The 14,719-nt window shown below is 36.9% G+C and overlaps 1 protein-coding gene across 1 annotated transcript in view; it reads right to left on the bottom strand.

Moving 5' to 3' along the window:
• MACC1 (MET transcriptional regulator MACC1) overlaps nucleotides 1-12,889 on the bottom strand; it is a 58,433-nt gene extending 45,544 nt beyond the window's left edge. The window contains exon 1 of the mRNA XM_044246178.1: nucleotides 12,763-12,889. The gene's annotated coding sequence lies outside the window, so the exon portion shown is untranslated. The remainder of the gene's footprint in view (nucleotides 1-12,762) is intronic.
• Between the last annotated feature and the right edge of the window lie 1,830 nt (nucleotides 12,890-14,719).

Below are 14,719 nucleotides of genomic sequence, written 5' to 3' on the forward strand. Positions count from 1 at the left end.
AGTAGAATGGATTTCTACTTTTATGTTTCTTTATTTAAAAATAGATCTTCTAAAGAGATAGAAGTGATTCTGTATCATCAGAATTGATGACTTAAATGTAGAGATGACCTTGATGGGTGCTGGTCCAACCCAGCAGAAAGCACACAGCATGTAGGTATTACAAAAGACAGGGATGAAAGTTAACAGCTGGGATCATAAGGACAGGAGACACCCCTCAGCCTATCTGCCCCAGTGTATCATGTAGTGTTTATGAAATGGGTTCTGAAGATTGCGCTATCTGGGTTCCAATGGCAGCTACACTGGAGTGTGTACAATGAAGGGTGAAGAGTGCTTCAGGTAAAAGAAATTTGATACCAGGGATAGAGAAGCAAGTGTGAGTGTGGCTCATTCAGGAAGCAAGTAGTTGAGGAAGACTGGCCCATAGCAATGTAGCAGGGATTAAGGTGAGAGGACAGAGGAAATGGCAAGAGGAAGAGATGCAGAGGCCAGCAGAGCTGGGCCTGAATGACCTTACAAGACATGCTGAGGAACCTGAACTTTAGCCTGAAGGAAAGAAGACACAGAGGAGTTTAAATCAAGGGAATGACAGGATCTGATTTATGATTTACATTATAGAAGTATGGAAAGCACAAGGTAGAGCAGAACCAGACACAAGGAAAAATAGCAGCATCCTCAACAAGGAGAGGGGTCGTGGGAGTGTACAGAAGTAGACAGCTCAACTCATTCTCTATCGTTCACTCCAGAGTTCCCAGGGACTAGAGTTCTGCGCTCAAGACCTCCTTAGTTTCCATTTTTTTTTTTTTTTTTAAGATTTTTTTTTTTTATTTATTTATTTGAGAGAGAGAGACAGTGAGAGAGAGCATGAGCGAGGAGAAGGTCAGAGAGCAAAGCAGACTCCCCATGGAGCTGGGAGCCCGATGTGGGACTCGATCCCGGGACTCCAGGATCACGCCCTGAGCCGGAGGCAGTCGTCCAACCAACTGCGCCACCCAGGCGTCCCCTTAGTTTCCATTTTTGAGCTTCAGCCTCCAAAGATGCACGTGGAAGTAACTCCCTTAGTCCATGCACCAGCTGGAATTTTCTGGCCTCTTAGAAAGGAAGGGTGTGTGTGTTCATACTCACTGCTAATAATCATTTCCTACCATTGCTCCTATACTCCCCACCACCAGTAAAACAGTCATTTGCAATAAACCATTACATGTTTAGTGTGAAACAGTTTTATTATAAATTTCATTGATCATTCATAAAAAAAATACAGAGAGCAAGTCTCAAAACAATCTAGACATATCCAAGTCAGTGAGGAGCTTTTTAGAGACCCCTACTGAAGTGAAGGAATAGCATAGGTAAGAGCAGACATTTAGGACTTGTTATTGTTACTAATACCCTTCCCACTCATTAAAATTATCTTTTAGTTGCACCTACCTCTGTAAATAAATGTTATGGATTGTAAAATGGCAGTTATCAGAAAGGAGAAACAAGACTGTGTTGTTTCCCACCAATAGTAATGACATAGAGAAGGGCAAATTCTCCTTCCCTTAGGGATTTCTTGGTTTTAGAATATTCCCCATTGTATTGTGAAAGTGGAGTAAAGCTGATTTTATATTTTCTGCTTGTTTTGAGGGTCAAAAAATGTGGTTTAGAGAAAAGAACATAGGACCTGGAATCAAAGAAATTGATCAAGTTCCTAAACGTCTCTGATCTTCATTTTTTATCTATTAAGTGGGAATAGTAATTATGACTTTGATGCTTTGTTTTTTTAAGAATTAAATGTTTAAATGTCTATTATAAGGACCAAATATCCTGTGGTTTTCGGAATGTTCCAAATCTGCCCTTCTGTAACTACTAAACACTTGAAATATGTCAGCATAACTGAGGAACTGAATTTTTAATTTTAATTAATTTAAAATTTAAAAGACACATGTAGCTATGATTGCCATCTTGGAAGGTGCAACGTGGAATATGGTTTTAGTTTCAATTATTTCCACTGCAAAATAATTAACTCTACTCCACTCTGGAAATCCATAAATTCGTATACTGGACTTATTTAAGACTGGTTCCTTATATGTAGGCAAAGATAGGTATGTGATCATTTTAAAAACACTTGTGAGATGAAATCAGAATGCAACTGCATTTCTGTCTACCACTTTCCTTTTAAAAATGTATTCACGGGGTTCGGGGGGGGGAGTTTTTTCCAATACCACTAATAAAAATTCCCCAGTTGGCCTCGTGTATCTTCTGGTCACTCTTAGACCGAAAGAAAATTCTGCGGTTACTTTAAGTTGTAAAACACAGCTTTGTTTCATAAATTAGAATGTCTCATCCAGTATTTCCATCAGTACACTGGACTCCCAGCTTAAGACAGATCCCCCTGCCCTGCAGCTTTACAGCCTTTGGGGGAGGAAGTGTTGTGTGCCCCCTTTCCTGCCACACCTCCTCCATCACCTGACTTACAAGATCCTGGTACTGAAGCCTCCAAAACTGAGGAATGGGAAAGGAAAGGGAGAGAGAAAACAGAACATTTTTACTCTACTGGTATGACGGAAAGCTGCTTTTGTCTCTGCTGATGTTTATTCCTGATACTCTGTGTGTGTGTGTGTGTGTGTGTGTACATGCAACCATGCACAAGTGAGTCTGGGGGATTCTGAGAAGCTTATGACTGCACCCCTCGTGAAATGAGCAACACATCTAACTCTTTTGTCAGCTACTCCTTCAGCTTTTTTTTTTTTTTAAGCAGAAAGACACGTCAAGCTTTCCAGGAGTTTGCAATAAAGCCACTTCCTCAAAGCTTGAGATAAAAAGTACCATTCCTCACTTCTGCCCCTCTGCATTGGGTTAGCTCTCCAAATCATTCTCACAAAATCCTGTGTTCTTTCTCCCTATAGTATTTTTTATAACCTAGAAGTGAGAAAGGAGCTCACGAACTGTAAAAATATCCCCAATTGGGATTTTAGTCAGATACCTCTTTTTGTATCTCCAATCAATTATCTTAGAATCTTAGCCAAAATTTCCAGTTTAATATTCTATTACTTTGCAAAAATGACCACTGTAGCTGTGTTAATAGAGACTTCAAAGCACATAACAACTGCCAATAGGAGACTAGTTCATAAGTTTTGACATATCTATAACATTGTGGTAAAAAAAAAAAAGTGTGGTATCTTCGTATGTGATGATATGAATCAATCATCAAAATATTAAGTAAAAAAAAAAGTAAGGACTCCAAATACTCCATATGTTTAGAATATTGATAATTGAAAGAATTCAGAGGAAACTGCAAACTGCTGTGCTTCTGAGGTCAGAATTTGCAGATGAGGAATCAGAAACCTGGCGTTTAAACTTACTTGTCATTCTCTAAGCTTGTATATTATTTGGATTTTTCTTGTGAGTAAGAATAACTTTATGTTTTAAAATATCTTTGCAAATATATTTGGACAGATATTAAAGCCTCTCTTGATTGTTCAGTTGTTTTTTTTTTTTAAGATTTTATTTATTTACTTGACAGAGAGGGATCACAAGCAGGCAGAGAGGCAGGCAGAGAGAGAGAGGAGGAAGCAGGCTCCCCGCCGAGCAGAGAGCCCGATGCGGGACTTGATCCCAGGACCCTGAGATCATGACCTGAGCCGAAGGCAGCGGCTTAACCCACTGAGCCACCCAGGCGCCCGATTGTTCAGTTTTTAAAAATACTATTTTCAAGTCTCTCTACCTGGCACAGTCTCTAACACCTTTTTATCAGCCCTAGCTTCCCAACACAGATTTGTCTAAATGCTAGTCTGAATGAAATGCGCTACATAAATAACTGGCCAGCTCATGTATAGCATCAACCTTTGGAAACTTGACTGAAACACCAAAGATAGGATAAACGAGTCTATATTATTGAGTAAATAGGTGAGCTGTAACAAACATGCTTTCTTTTGCCAGGAGAATACAGAAAAACAGACTGGATTACAGGTATTACATTAAACTACATTCATTAAGTTTGTAAGCTACATGTAAATACAGAGGGATTTACTTAACATCTGGATTATTTGAATCTTTATATTCAAAGACAATTTTTTACTGAATTTTCAGTATATTGAAATAATCCAAAAAGGAGAATCACCCACTGAGAGGTCTCTGTTGGAGACATGCTACTTTTCAATCAAACAAGGTTACGGCCTGCTTCTATAGCTTAGTCTGAAGGTCCAGAATTAAATTTAGCTATAGATATGAAAGAGAAACTTTTAGTAAGTAAAAAGAAAATCTGGTATATGAACTGATATGTGAATTAATACACCTTATTTCTTTCGAATGACAAAAAGTAAGAAGAGAAACCCATATAAAATTTTGCCTTTGGTAAATTTTCATGAAGTCAAACTGGTTAGTTTCTAGTAATGTCATTTTGGTCATAATATATTTCTTGTAACTTCAGTCAGGAAAACAAATCGAAAGCCATGTTATAGAATTAAACAAAAGTAAGTATTTAACTCCACGCAAAAGGAAAGAAGAAATTAAAACAAAAACAGAACAACAACAACCACCTATAAGACAGTGAAAGTCACAGTATTACAAAAGATATAAATATTCCAAAAACGTTTTTCCAAGACAAAGCAAATGTTGCAAGCAGCCTGGATCCCAAAGGTCTTCCTGGATCCCAAAGGTCTTCCAGGTCCTCTTCCTGATTGTACTGCCTGCCACTGATTTGGTCATGACCACAGCTTCCTAAAACTCCCTCTCCTCTACTTTCTTTCATTAATATCCTAGTGGTTTTCCTGCTATTGCTTTGATCATTCCTTCCATATTTTCTTCAGTGACTCCAACTATGTTACCTGTTTATTTAAATATTGCCCCTGGTTTTCTTGTTTTTTTTTTTTTTCACTCTCAGAGATCTCTTTGAGCTATTCCAGCCTTCCCCATGATTCTATGTCCCATTTTTATAGGAAAAACTCACTGATCTTTCTCTCTAACCTAGATCTCTGCCCTGAGCTGCAGAACCTTAACAGCCCCTTCAGACTGTCTCAGTGTGAATGCTGCCATACCCTTGTACATCTCCATATGTCCCTCAAATCAACATATCCATAATAGAAGTCAGCTCTCTTTCCTTATTTTCACCAACAAAATTCCTGTTTCCTGCCCCCACTGCGAGAACTCTGTTGATGGTTTTGCAATCTTCTCAGTTATATCAGATAAATCTTGGAGCCTCTTGAACTCCATCCTCTCTCACATATATCATGTCCATCCACTTGGTAAACCTTCTTGCCACATCTCTTTCTATCTAATGCCATGGCAACTTCCCTGAGTTAGTCTTTATTACATCCTTTATGGAGCCTTAATCCCCTCTCCATTGCACTAGCCTTCCATTTCCTTTTCTCTTCTTTTCCTATGCTATTCTGTCCACTGCATGAAAGTCATGTCACTGAAACACAGGTCTAGTAATAGCATTCTTGGTGTCTGTCCTGGCCACTCTGTTAAAACTGCTCTGGGCAACACTACCACAGAAATGTAAAGGCCGTCTACGGCCATACCACCCTGAACACGCCCGATCTCGTCTGATCTCGGAAGCTAAGCAGGGTCGGGCCTGGTTAGTACTTGGATGGGAGAAATGTAAAGGCCACCTTTCATTCTTGTTAGGCTTTGCTTTGACATGTGACACTGTTAACTTCTCCCTTGTTGGAAGTTTTCCTTTGTCTTCACTCACTCTACTCATCATCGGGTTTCCTCCTATTTTTCTGGCCTGTCCTTCTCAGTCTCCACTATGGCTGTTTCTTCCTCTAATTAAACTTTCATGTTTTATGTCAGAGGACACCACTATGAGCCCCCTACTCTTCTCATTCTGTAGTCTCCAATACCTCTGGGAGATCCCACCCACAACCATGACTGTAGCTATGTCTAGGGATTGCTGACTCCTACAACTTTCTCTCATTTATTTGTACCCCTGACTCCCAGATCTGTCCTATTGCTTAAATAATTTATTTGTGAATAAATAAATAGTCATAGGCAGGTCAAAATCCACTAGCCTTACGGGAACTCATCTATCTTTCCTTCCAACCCCATTTATTCTGTCTTCCCTATCTAAGGGAACAAGGACACCACTGTTCACCCAGTTAATATCTCTAAAAATTTCCGCCATATTCCAACACTAATGTGGGTTCACTTGTGTAGTCTCTATTTTTTTTCTCACCTAGATTTCTGCAATAAATCTTAACTGGCCTACTGCTTCCAATCTTTCTTATTCTCCCTACATGATTTATTTTTTTTCCTACATGATATTTTTAAAATGATCTTTCTAAAATTCAAGTTTCATCAATTCAAGTTCTTGTTAAGTATTCTGTGAAGGCTTTCCTTCTTTTGCATGATATGGTCAGAAGTTTTAGTGGGTATTATAAACTATAATCCAAATTCTAGAAATTTATCTTTAAAAGTACTCAGATATGTCCTAGGATTTTTGTACAACAATATTCAATGTGGCACTACTCAAATATGTGGAGAAAGATATTTTTAATTCTAAAGGACTAGATAAATTATCACATACAAATGAACAATTTAAAATTATGTTATTTAAGGATATACAATGACATGGAAATGTATACTTTATTACTGGGTGAACTAAAATGATCACGTAATATTTTCAACTACTCATTCTTAATATCTGTTACAGTCGTAAAAGGGGGGATAAACATAAAACACAAATCTTAAAGTACATCCTTGATAAGAATGACTGTGGCTCTCAAGTTTTCTACAGTGAACATTCAACACTTTTGAAACCAGAAAAAGCAAATAAATGCTATTCTGTAAAAGACTGTACCCATAGATGAAGGAATAAAGGTGTGGATTCACACATACATACACACAGAGGAACATTACTTGGCCACAAAAATGTGAATTTGCTATGCGTGACAACATGATGGACCTAAGAGGGCATTATGCTAAGTGAAGTAAGTCAGAAAGACAAATACCACATAATTTCACTTATATGTGGAATCTAAAAAACAAAATAAATAAACCAACAAACAAAAACAGGATTAGACCTATAAATACAGAGAATATCTGATGGTTACCAGAGGGGAGAGGAGTGGAGGATTGGCAAAATGGATGAAGGGGAGGGGAGATACAAGCTTCCAGTTATGGAATGAGTAAGTCATAGGAATGAAAGGTACATACTAGTCTGTGGTAATATAATATGGTTGCATGGTGACAGACAGTGGCCACACTTGTGAGCATACCACAAATGACAACATCGTATAACCAAAACTAATGTAACATTGTATGTCCACTGTACTTAAATTGAAAAAAAAAAAAAAAAAAGACTAAACTCGGTTGTTAAATTTCTTCAAGCAATTTTCTTTATCCCAAAACCACCTTGGACTATCTCCCACTGTGGCCTTCCCAGTCCTCACTACACTTTTCCAGGCTGGGTTAGGCATCTCTATCCTGTATAAAACCCTGTTTTAGTTCTCACACTGTATTATCAATTTTATATACTTATTTGTCACTTCCTTTGTAATATGAGCTCTGCCGTCTCTACATCTCCAGCACAAGCAAAGCACAGGCAGAATAAATGTTTACTGAATAAATTAATGAATAATGCAACTCACCTCACAGTGACTCATACTGATTTCTCACTGCCTTCAGAAAAAAGTACACATTTCTAGGACCAACATTTGAAAATCGTTTGTAATTAGACACAACCTGTCTTTCCAGTCTTGTTCTCTTTGTTTTTTTGCCCCCAGTACCCCAAATACTAAATCTCAAAGCACATCTGTCTATAGGAAGGGATAGTGCTTTGCTTTTCCTGTTCAGTTCTGTATCCCAGAACTTAGCTCAGTGCCTCACAAAGTATAGTTGTTCAGAAATTATTTGTTGAATTAATTAGATAAAATAACTTCACCAAATATATCTCCTATTTTCTACTTCCTCATACTTTATAAAAAGCCACTCCCTTCCTTTTCATGCCTCTTTACTTCTTTTCTCTCATCTCCAAGGCTCAGTAAAGTTTGATAACCTATAAGGGTCATTTTCCAATTTTCCTAGGCAAAATTAAATTAAATTAAATATTCTCTTGATATAATTTAAATATTAACTAGATTTTAACTTTTTGCAAGTTAAGGATTATGATACCTTAATGTCTCTCTTTCCAGTCTGTTCCCACCTATCCTTTCTCACCTGTCCTAACTGGAATAGACTGAGTGTATATTAAATCCACCAAGCCTACTTACCAACTGTTGATGCAGTATTTCTGTGAGTTGGTTTCTTCATCTCTAAAATTGGTATAATACATTATCTGTCCCCCAAATTAGTTGAATAAGACAATGTAATTAAAGTGCTTAGGACAGCCATGTTAAGCATTCAGTGACATTAATAGTTGTTAATATTATTATCATCATTATTATTAGTCTCTCATATAGGTTGAAAAATAAGAAAGTTGATTTGAAATAAAATTTTGCACTATATTTTAGAGACTGGAATGTTCCAAAAATATCTTAGATGCTCAGATGCCACAAGTGTCTGGTTTTCAGTTACATCTGGAAAGACTATTTATTTAGAACATTTGAGATAAATAAGTGTGTTGAGAATGGAGAGAAACAGTTCCTCTCATTCATTTTGGCCTGGAATAAAATGTGGTATAAACATTTTGGAAAGCAATTTATTATCAGTATTTCATAAAACTGAAGATGCATATGCCTATGGCTCAGCAAATCTATTCTCTGAAACAGTCACTACAGTAATTCTTACATTCCTACCCAAGTGCATATGTAAAAAATATTTATTTTAGTGTTACTTATGATAGCAAAATACCACATAGCTGTGAAAATGAATAAGCTGTGCTACAAAATCAACATGGATTCATCTCCAAAGTGCAATACTGAGAAAAAAGAGCAAGTTGCAGATAAATAATGTATATGCTAACATTTATATAAAAATTTTTTAGACATTCAAAACAATGTTATATACTGTTCGTGGATATATTCACATAGTGGCAGGAAGAATAAAAACACACAAATAAAAACAGAAGAATAAATGCATACAATGGAGAGATAATGTACAAAGAACAGTAGCAACCTCTGAGGTGGGAAAGTGGAGAACAGGATAAGGGAAAGTGCTGTATTTTTTTTTTTAATTTCTAGTATCTTATTGTTTAAGCTGGGAATCTTTGTGATATCTGCCTATCCTTAAATATCTATCTACTATGTATTTTATATATTAGGTATCCAAATTAAGTGCCCTTCTCAGTAAAAGGAGAGATACAGAAAACTCCACTTTAAAATACATAGAAGTCAAACCTGGTAACTATTCTCCTGGCTAAAGATGAAGATATTCTCATGAAAGACCCAATAAAGGAGTCTCATCTCTGAGCAAGATGATGACTACAATAATTAAGAGACATTCTCCAGAGAAAATAAAATCTTAGGAGGAAATAGTTGTTCATCCACAACAACCAATAGATGTTGTTCATCCATGCTCAGATTATTAAGACCTATGCCCAAAGCACTCTGCCTGCATTCATGTTCCCTCTGCTCCAAACCACTTATAAGCCATTCCTTAGATGATCTTCCTAGAGCACGACTTTCACCATGTGCCTGAGTCAGGACACCACATAGAAGCTGAAGTCCAGATCTTTTTAAAGCTTCCACAATCAACCTTATTCCAGCACCATTATCCAAAGATATTCATAGAATACCAAATGTCCTTCCTTCCAAGCTATACATAAATATAACTGATTCCATTTCACTTCCTAATTTTTGTATTTGACAGTGCCTCTATTTCAATGTTTCCCAAACTTCATGCATTCTGGCAACTTTTCATGATTTTTCCATTACCAAGTATGATCTGAACTATTTTTTACTTAATATTCTCTGTAAATCCACTCTGATTTTAGCTCAGATAAGTATTATAAAAATAAAGATAAATAAAAAGTAAGTATAAATACAAATTTATTTAAAATAAAGATAAGGATAAATAAAAATTTATGTATTTAAAAATAAAAACACATTTCTAGCAGTATCATAAATGGATAAAAAAACAGTGTCTATTGGAATAAATAGGCAATACATACAAAAATAAATGTTATTCTAAAAGTTAAGTTACAATTAAATACCTTTTGCCTGCTAAAATCATTGACCCTGTTACTCTATAATTCTTACAAAGGAGAATTAAAAACAAGTGTTGGAAGCAAGTGTTAGTTGAAGTCATATCAACAACAGTAATTTAACTCTGTCCTTGAAAAATGGAAAGAAATTTGAAAAACATACTAACTTCCCTCACAGCATTACTCAATGTTATTGATTGTCCATTCTATCTACTTCCTAAAATCATTTCATCCATGTGAAGTTTGGGGAATACTGCTTTAGATGAGATAGGCTCTTCATTTTTTCCTGCCTTCCAGGTCTGGCTAAAGCTCCACACTTCCCGGGGTGTCCTCTTAATATTCAGTAGGTCATGGCCTTCCCTTTCTCGGCTATTCTGAGTCTTTTCACTCCATTCTGCTTTTGATGGGCTCAGATAAAAGTTTGGAAGTTTTTATCTTTTAATCTCTAATGATGACAGTTCAAGCAAAGATTTCTGGCATTCCTTTTATCCCCTGATATTAAGCATCATATATTCCAAGAAGTGGGAATTAATGAAGGGTGATGCCACGAATGGTAGGCATGATTAGTGGATTAGCACTTCCTCCCTTTAATTATTTATGAATACATTTCTCTTAGAGTAGATCAGGATCCCCTCAAGGACTAAGTCTCAATTACTTTAACTCCAGGGTCCTGCCCAGTGGGAGAACATTGCAGGATTGCTAGAAGTAGTTGTTAAATAAATAAACGACACCTCCTAGACAAAGTAGGCCAAAGACAGCATTCAAAAGAAAAACAGTGGTCTCTTTTGGCAAGTATTTATCAAGTACTTCTGCGGCTTTCCCTCTGCTGTATTTTCATTCTGATGTTACCTGGATTTCCTGACGTAACTTCCAAGAGGATTTAAATTCATGTGGTGTATTACATGTAAAACCTTGCACACTTGTCACAAACACGTGTTGCTATGACCTTCGGTTATCACTAAATACCCTAGGGGATAGTCTTAATAGCTAGGAATGCATATGGTCTTTCAAGAAAGGATTTTCCAGAAGTTCAACAATGACAAACTTCCAAGATTCAAATCAAGAGAATTCCAAGTTGCCTTTTGTCCTCCAAATAAGCTAATACATTTTAAGATAACGTGGCATTTAATAGATCCTATCTTGACAGTCTGTTATTTCTAAGACAAAAGACACATAACAATAATCTGTTTATAAATAAGCTACAATGAAGGTGAGGAAACCTGAATAAATAATGCAATTGAGATATAACTAATAATTATGACTTCTTAATTCCTAGATTCTATACAGTACCCATAAAATTATATTGAATATCACTATTATGAATTAGAGATAATCACATAACTAAGTTAAGGAGAGTATTATTAAAAGATGACCATTAAGGTGGAGACAACTTCAAGAATATACCAGAAATTCATCATCATCACTATTTATTATTGGAATGTAAAAAACAGATACTAACAGGTGATCCAATATCAATCCTCTGAAAATGGACTTAGACTTTTTTCAAGAGTGAGGGACACATTAATAAATTGGAAGTACCAGAATTTTCACCACATGCTCTTTGATCTATTTTTTTTAATTGTAGTGAAACACATAACATCAAACGTATCAACTTGAGCATTTGTAAGCGTATGGTGTTAAGTATATTTACATTGTGTGCAACCAATCATCAGAACATTTTCAAATTGCAAAACCAAAACTCTACACCCATTAAACATTTCCTATTTCCCCTTCCCCAACCCCTGGCAACCACTATTCTGCTTTCTGTTTCTATAAATTTGACTGCTCTTAATACCTCATATAAGTGGAATCACCTTATCACATTAAAAAGTTTATTTAATCTGTTTTTGAAGATTAGTTGAAAATTAGGAAAAAGTCAAACTTATCCTACTTCAGTTATTATCTAATCAACTACTTAGTACGATGCAAATTTCATCTATTAACCCAATGAGGTAGATTTCATACCAATTCCACAAATGAGGAAACTGAGGCTTGACCAGGTGAAATATCTACCAAAGGCCACACATCTGATAAGTAGTGGAGCCACCAAATTCAACTTTCTCTGACTTCAGTGCCCACAGTCTTCAACTCACTTGGTTGTCTTTTAAAACAGTTCAAAGTTTTCAGAGGATTTCAACCATCTATGTATATGAAGCAAGCCAGAAACAGGGGTGTGTGTGTGTGTGTGTGTGTGTTTCTAATTTGACTTTGAATGTTGCATATCTTCTTCCTCTTTTTATGAATTATTTTATTCTAGATCATTTCTCGAGTTATCATTCTAGCCTCTCAAAGTTTATTCTTTTTTTTTTTTAAAAGATTTTATTTATTTATTTGACAGAGAGAAATTACAAGTAGACGGAGAGGCAGGCAGAGAGAGAGAGAGAGAGAGAGATGAGGAAGCAGGCTCCCCACTGAGCAGAGAGCCCGATGCGGGACTCGATCCCAGGACCCTGAGATCATGACCTGAGCCGAAGGCAGTGGCTTAACCCACTGAGCCACCCAGGCGCCCCTCAAAGTTTATTCTTATACCATGTCCTACAAAATCACTGAATATCAGTTACCTTCCTTTTTTTCTTTCCAAGCAGGACTTAGGCTGGAAGAAGCATTTAGTTTGTTCAGTTCTTCTGGAAATTACATGGTTTCCTAGTGTGTACTACGTAACAACAGTGAAAAGATATTAATTTTTTGAGAACAACACTTACAGTTGTGGAAATGAACCCCAGCTTCTTCAGTTCAGGAACATCATTTTTGTGAATGGAAGTCACTCTACCAAAACCCAGGACTCTCTTCAAATGTGTCTCCCTCTGTGTGTAGTGGCTGAACTGCTGCTTATCGAGCCACCTGGGACTATAAGTCCTCCCACTGTGACTCCAAGGTTGCCCAACCAGAAACCCTAAAAGGCAAAAGAACTACAATACCCACAATTCAGACTCCTCACCTGAAACCAGGAGAAGAGGGTGGATGGTTACAGTTTCACTCTAGGGAAAAAGGATATATAAATAAAAAGCAGAACAGTAAAGCAAAGCATTAAAACAGTCAGGTCAGGTGGGAATATGTAAGAATAATTTGTAAATATAGACCTATTTCTATAAAAGGAATCAAAAGTGGTTTGATGTTTGCCAAGGAGTGAGACAGATCCCTAGGTGTAGGCAAGGACTAAAAACTCCTTATGCAAACAAATCCTCCTGCAGAGGTGGAACCTGCCCCACCAGATTCTCTTTGAGTGAGTCAGAGCTGAGGATGCCTCACTGCCTGGTGGAGCCTGTGAATGAGAGCGTCCCTGGTGTTCTCCTACATATGCACTGTGATCTTCACTCAGAGGTGTGACAGACACAGTGGAGATCTTTGACCTTTCATCTGACAAAAATGCCCTGGATTTTTTTTTTTTTTAATGTGCTTTCAAAAATGTGAGCAAAATGGAATCCCTTTTTGATATTTCCTTCCACTTTCTGATTTTGTGTTTTCCTTCTGTATATTCTAGCATTATTTCTGTTGGCTTGAAATTCAAGGACAAGAAAATTGAAGGGAAAAAAAAGAAAAATGGATTTTTAAAACTTAGGTAAAATGAAAGGTACAATGATTGTTTCACTTCTTTGCAACTCTGGGAAAAGAGAATGTTAAAAAAAAAGAAAGAAAGAAAGAAAGCAAGCGAAGGAATGTGTTTCCTCCATTTGCTCACACAGCATCTTTTTCTAGCCTTTCATTTCCTCTTAGACACAACCCAGAAAATGGATATAGACAAGCCCTGGCTTGCCCTGAGCCCCAAAACATAATGGAAAGATCCACCTAAAATATGAAGATGGTAGCGTACCTGGGTGGTTCAGTCTGTTAAGAGTCCAACCTTTTGTTGTTGTTGTTATTGTTTAGATCATCACCTCAGGGTCATGAGATGGAACACCATGACCGGTGTGGAGCCTGTGTGAGATTCTCTCTCTCCCTCTCCCTCTCTTAAAAAAAATAAATAAATAAGGAGATAGTGTAAAAGTGACAAAGGAGAAACTTCTTTCCCTTTTCTGCACTTTCTCTCTACTCTTTCTAAATGCTGCCTCCCTAAGGAACCCTGGGGTTTCATGTGCCCATGCTGCTTAACCCACCCAGAGTTCTGTTGAAGTACTCCCTTGGGTGGTCCCACAATCCAAAGCGTGCTATTTTATCTGCCTTTGTCACAGGTCCTTCAATCTTCTGACTAGAACCTAAGTTGTCTTTTGCTATTTATATTCCTTCTAGAACAAATGGCTCTCCATTTCCCCAGACCCTACAGACCTTTTGTTCTCCATGCTGTTTCTTCTCCCTAAAATATTCTTTGCCTACATTTAAATGTTCAAATGTTTCCTTTCTTTCAAAGCTCATTGAAAAAACACTCTTCTTTAAGTAGCTCCCTCCAGTCATTTATTTTCTCCCTCCTTATGAATTGCATAGTATTTTTTCTAGTCTTCTCCTAACAGTTTTTATACCTTGTTTCCTTGTGTGTGTGTGTGTGTGTGTGAAGGTAACACCTTCCAGTAAGAAGGCAACACCTTATTTTATTCCTACTTCGCTAACTCAGATAAATAACCAATGAATGAAATAATGAGATATCAACTCTAAACTGGATGTTAATACCAAAGCCATTTCTTCAAGATTTGTTTATTTCAGAGAGAGAGAGAGTTCACACTCACA

Source organism: Neovison vison, chromosome 4 (assembly GCF_020171115.1).
Source record: "Neovison vison isolate M4711 chromosome 4, ASM_NN_V1, whole genome shotgun sequence".
In the NCBI taxonomy this organism is placed as follows: domain Eukaryota; kingdom Metazoa; phylum Chordata; class Mammalia; order Carnivora; family Mustelidae; genus Neogale; species Neogale vison.